The 6,000-nt window shown below is 47.6% G+C and overlaps 1 protein-coding gene across 1 annotated transcript in view; it reads left to right on the top strand.

Annotated features, from left to right (window-relative positions):
• The first annotated feature begins 5,451 nt into the window (after nt 1-5,451).
• The window catches only part of LOC134551490 (protein AHNAK2-like), a 71,287-nt gene continuing 70,738 nt past the window's right edge, over nt 5,452-6,000 (top strand). The window contains exon 1 of the mRNA XM_063399152.1: nt 5,452-5,517. The gene's annotated coding sequence lies outside the window, so the exon portion shown is untranslated. The remainder of the gene's footprint in view (nt 5,518-6,000) is intronic.

Genomic DNA, 6,000 nt, shown 5'->3' with positions numbered 1-6,000 from the left:
CATAGGTGCCATTTGATCTTTGCACTGTGTGGGAACAACACACCTGAGATCCTGAGATCAGCTGGAGCTGTGGACGTCCCTGGTCAGGGCTCCACTGCAAGCTGTGATATCCAGAAAAACATTACCAGCACAGTGACATCCCTTCTCCTCTGTTCTTGTCTGACATGCCAAAGGCTGTGAGTCCATTTCCACCATACCAGCTGCTGAATATGGTCCAAAAATTTTGAGGATCTAAACCAAAATGCCTGCTCAGTTGCACTTTTTCTTAGAAATATTTCCTCAAGATGTTTGACTATGAGCTGCTACAGCATCTATTCCAGCCCCATCAAGAGAGAGATAAACAAAACCTGCAGCAGCAAGACTCCCAGCTTGGGTGAGGAACACCCTCCCTGGCTCTCAGGAGAAGCTCTGACTTGACACATCAGTATATTTCATTTTTCCTCCTTTTACTTCATTCAGTGAGAATATTCTTAAGATGACAAGCTGTTTCAGTTTCAGCACTCACTCACTCTCTGCCCAGTAATGCTTCCCAATACCTACTCTTCTTCTACCCATGGTAACACCAAAATAACTGTGGTGCCAGCACAGACTGAAAGGGAATCTGATTCATCTGGCTCTGGCAGAGAGCTCCCTGCCAGCATCATGAATCAGGCTCAGTAAATTGCTTCCCTCTGGCTTCTCTCAGTCTTCCCTCCCTCCTTACTCATCTTCCCTCCAGAGTTTATATTTTTAGTTATTAGTTTCACACTTCTATTTCCAATGGGTACGCACGGGCCCTTTGGTGACTTATGAGCACAAGTGGAAAAGAAACTTCAGTGTGACAGAGCCCCACAGGCAACAAGGCTCTCTTTGTCCATCCCCTGTCCAATGAAGGGTTTGCTGTTCTCCATCAGGCTGCAAGAAACGGGGATGGTATGTACCCACCAGAGGCACAGCACATTGTGTTTGCCACAGCTTCTGATTCATGTGAGGAACTGACAAACCCCAGCAGCAAACCAAAAGCAGCTGAAAAATGCTGATTTTTTCTTCACTGCTGCATTTCAAAACTTCAAGAAGGAGAATCAACACACATCTCAAGTCCGCTTTGGCAGTGCACTCCTCCCTAGGCACTAGTGTGGTGCATCTCACCCAGCAGTTTGTGCACCATCTGCTTCTGCCCAAGGCACTCTGGCTGCAGCAGCCTCTTTTCCCTTGTTACTGTGTGAGAGGTGGAGGAATGTGAAGCAAAGGCCAGGGAGAGCCCCCACGAGCCAGGGCCTCCGGGGCTGCTGCTATTGCTGCTCGCTCTGGCGAGCACTGCCACCACTGGAGATAAATGACACCCTTGGTTCGGCGTGGGGACTCGCTGCCAAGACAAACACTCAAACAAACAGCCAGGCTGGGCTTGTCCGTGCAGAGGAGTGGCTGCAAAATACTTCTGGATGCAAGCTTGCAGCATGCCTGGCCACCCAGTGCCAGTGTCCTGTGCAGAGGGACCTCGTGTCCTCGTTTCCGTGTTTGCTGTGGCACAGGGCCGTGCACCTTGTCCCAACCACAATCCCATGCCCAGCACGTCTGTCCTGTACCATCTGCCAGTGCAGCCACCATGGGTAACCTGGATGTGTGGGGTGCTCAGGGCTGCATTACTGAGCACTGGGATATCCCCATGGGGTTTTGGTTGGCAGTGAGGTTGCAGGAGGGTAATTTTGTTCCTGGTCTAGCTGAGAGCGCACCTTTGGGGATGATGTGGCAGTGCAGGGGGTGCAGAGAGGGGATAACAAGGGGTATAGCCAGTGTTGATGTGAAAGAAAAGGCACATGGAGCTGGTATTCTGCATGAGGGAGCTTTCTCCATCCTGGCCAGCCCATGCTAGAGCCCATTCACTGTAGGAAATTCAGGCCACCAAACACCAAAGGAATATCTCTCAAGGATACACCCCTGTCTTTATGGCAACACAGACTTTTACATAACTGTGTTCAGTCATGAGACACAGATGAGCTTGAAAATGTCAATAAGGTCCTGATTTTTCTATCCTTAAGCCTTTTTACTTACTAGTAGTAGATATTACAAATAAATAGTAGTGCCTGCCTACCAAAACTTGCTGGCACAACATTTTGTTCTGAAGTATCTTCAGGCCATAAGAGTTGCACAAGTGTAACCTTTCATTCCTGTTTCTGCATTAGTTTGTTCCCCTACTAACCCTGCCAGCCCGTGTGCCTGCACAGAGCCTCCCCATGAGGAGAGCAGCCAGGTCTGAGGTTGGAGTAATTAGTCCTGGCTGGGCTTCCAGTTCTCTTTAGTGCAATATTACCATTAGATTTCTATCAGTGTGTCTTCCTCTGTCAGAACAGGCTGTACAAAAAGAAATAAAAATCCATCCAGTTAGAATTACTGCGGGAGAAATATTAGTAAATTAATGCTAGCAAATTAATTGTAAATTACACAGGTGCATTACACATACACTTTTCTACCTGCATTTGCTGCTCTGTTCATAGAATACATAAGAGACTAGAAACAAAATTGTTTCATCTGTCTTTCACTGCCATAGGGTTCTCCATCTCAGTTCTCCATCTCACCTCAATACAAACTTTTTTAAATGAAACACACAGCTGGGATGGACCAGCAGACAGTCCAGTGTAAGAACATGATGCATGCTTATGGGCCAAGAAATTAAAGGAAACAGCCCTACCACCTTCACCCTTTTCTTGGGGCACAAAAGGCAAATGCACTGCGCAATTTGGAAAGTTTTCCAGGCTTCTATTTTTTTTTTTTTTTTAAGTTCATGACACACAGCATGAAGCAGAATCCTTTAGCTACTCTGGCATCAAATGCATTTCAGGGAATGTGGATGAATGCAGAACAGATCAGGTTCTCCACACTTTTGTTTTCAAGTTCTGGCAGCACCAAAGCTGTGCTTAGCTTGGACTGATGACCGACATCAGTAAATCCCTTTGGGACTCAGCAGTAGCATGAAAGGGGAAAATCAATCCCCAAATCCTGAGGGACCTGGAAGCTTGGACCTGCCATGGGCTGGAAGGGGAAATGTGATAGCCCCAGTGAAGCCAGTGCCATATGGATTGTCTTGTCACAGACATTTTTATTTCCTCTGACCCTATTCAACAAAACACCAACCCCAAATTTGACCCAATTGTGGCATGGGAAAGACTCAGCACCCATTCTGTGGCACCCAGTTTCCCAGTGGGATCAACATTCTGGTACGGACAAGAGACAGGGACTTTTCTCCTTTTTTGACTCCTATTGCTGAATTTGAGCCAATAAAATCAATGCGAGGTTTCACCACAGAGCCAGGGGGGACTCTTTGTATGTGCCTTTGAGAACATCGCTCCCTTCTTAGTGCCTCACCCTGAAAATGATAACCCTTGTCTTTGTTGGGCTCCTATATTTAATTAATGGCTGAAAAGCATCTGGAGAAGATCGAAGTAGGTAAATTATGCAACTTAACTTCCAGTCTGGTGATTGGTATCACTGCTCCCAGACTACAGTCTCTCTTTGATATTGGAAACAACGGCGAGAAAGGTGCTGACGACATTGACATTGGTTTTGGCTCTGGCTCCTGGAAGGTGCAGTCACTCATATCTTATGATCCCAATTACACCAGCAGATTTACTCTGGATTCACACCAGTGTAACTGGAAAAGGGAGCTGGACCACAAAAAACTTTAATAAGTGGGGATCACAGCTATGATTAGAAAAACAAAAAGGATTAAAAGAAGGTACAGAAAAAAAGATTGAAAAGGTGGGTCAGCATGGATCTGAAAGAGCTGGATCCGAAGCTGTTGGAAGAAACAGAGAAATCTGTGATCTGGCCCAACAGTCAGCATTTCTGAGCCTCCAACAGCAGTTCTCTGTATAAGACAGAAGGGCCAACAATATGATGAGAAGAGAGAAGCACATGAGGAGGAGCAGGAGAAAATATGAGATCTGGAAAGAGTCACACGGATCCCACATCATCAGAAAGGCAACAGTGGCACTACAGGGAGGAGGAGGAAAACAGCCTAGGAAAGCTTTGCCATGAATGATCATGAAATGATGTCAAGAAACCTATAAACAGTCTCAGGAAAAAGCTAAATATCAAAACTTTTTTTTGTCTCACTCCCTTCCCCTTTGTGTCCTCCCCTAATCCAGAGTGACCTTAGGAAAACAACACAGGAATAGCTGGGCTCCACCTAATTTGGACTAAGGATAACTCACCTCCTCCCTAACCTATTTCTAGTCTTTGCTTGACTTGTGTCATGTTTGTCTCTTGCACTCTGATCTCTGGTATGTGCCACAGCAGGAGGAGTAGGGAAAGGAGAGATGTTAACCTTTTCCTTGAGAATCAAAACATGACTGGTGGGAACACAGAGCCACTGAATAAGGCAAGCAGAGAAAAAATCTGCCCTTTGCATGTCTCTATCCTGATTTCCAAAGGGCAAAAATTCATAAAGGAGAATATGCTTCTCGCCACCATCAATCCTGGAATTACACTGAACTTTAGCAAAATATTTGCTGGGTTATGTAACAAGGCGGATTACAACAGGCTGCCACATGGCTGGAAACTGCAGCTTTAACCCCTGGACAAACTGCCTTGTGGTAGGTAAGGATAAGTGACATCATGGAGCTGTAAGAACAGTCAAGCTCAGACAAACCTTTAAAACACAGTTTGATGGTCCATCTGATAGAACAACTCCAAATATCTAAGGCTGCTTTTCTTCCTGATTTTCTTGCCTGTACAGGGCCTTTCTGTCTTTCTCCTCTCTCTCCCTCTGAGCAGAGTCAGAGCAGTTCCTCCCATTCCCCTTTCTCAAGCTTCCCACTCTCTGTGGCTGCTGAGGATGCCCTGGAGATGTTCCTTTGCACCCATGAGTTTGTGGTGTCATCCTTTCCATGCCCCAGCCACCCCTCCTGCAGCTGCAGGTGTCGATGGCTTTTTTCTCTGTTACCTGAGCCCAGTGATCTGTGCCAGGACCAGGAGCAGAGATGTGGCAGTTCTGGCTGCAGGGCACTGCAGAAACCGAGGTACAAACCCTTTTATGACACTGCCCCCAAGCCATCGTGTCTGTTCTGATGTTCTGTGCATCAGCTGGATGAACCTGCCACAGGCAGAGACCACCTTCCTTCCTCAGCACAGGCTTAGGAGTCTCTCTAGGTCTGACCAGCTATTCTTTGGGCAGCACTTAAAAACTGGAGAAGCTGAGCGTTGTAGCTAATTAGCTGAGCCAGAAAGGCACAAAGGATGTTTGGAACAGAGGAAAAAACAAACAAAGCCTTGGCCAGGACTCAAAGGCGAGGCAGGCTGGCTGCAATTTGCCACTCAGCTCGCAGAGAGGCTCCTCGGGAGGGCTCGCAGAGACACAGGAGAGGGGAGCACCCCTTGGCAAGAGCTGGCCGTGCCGGGCTCACATGGTGCGAGGCGGGGTTTGGAGCCAAAGCCGCCTCCGCCGGCCCCACCCTGGGAATGAATGACCCACAGCACCTCATCCATCACGGCAGGGACACTGCCAGCAGCACCGGGGCCAGACCTGCCCACGGCTTCCAGGTAGGAGCTCGCTTCTTGCAGCACATCTCGTTGCTTTGCCTCCACTGCCTTCTGCTCATGTGTGTGAGAACAGGCGCCTGGTGCCCTCAAGATGATGTAGATTCTGCCTTCTCTGAGCACACAGCACGTCAAGACTTTCTGCCTATGTGTTAAGCTTCTTTTCTCTCTTCTCCCCAGCTGCTGGGGTTTGAAAATCTTGTTGGATGTGTGCTAAGGTGATAAACTGGTTTTATTTCCTTTCTGCCTGGTACTGCTGTCATGTCGAGCAGAGAAAAGTAGGATACCTCCTACCCTGACAGAGCAACCAACATGCTGCTGGGGCATGTACATTTGCTTTCTTTACAAATGCCTGCAAAGAAGAGAGTGGCGAGGAGCTTCTTGAAATGGTTATGCATCATTGAACTTAACTGGCACCCACCCAGACCCCCAGATGGGAGAAGAGGAGCTTTTTCTAAGCCCTTCCCACATTCTTGTGCAAATAGA

The sequence above is a fragment of the Prinia subflava genome, chromosome 5 (genome assembly GCF_021018805.1).
Source record: "Prinia subflava isolate CZ2003 ecotype Zambia chromosome 5, Cam_Psub_1.2, whole genome shotgun sequence".
NCBI lineage: Eukaryota > Metazoa > Chordata > Aves > Passeriformes > Cisticolidae > Prinia > Prinia subflava.
The sequence above is the reverse complement of the archived record's forward strand: the minus strand, read 5'-3'. Positions and strand labels throughout refer to the sequence as shown.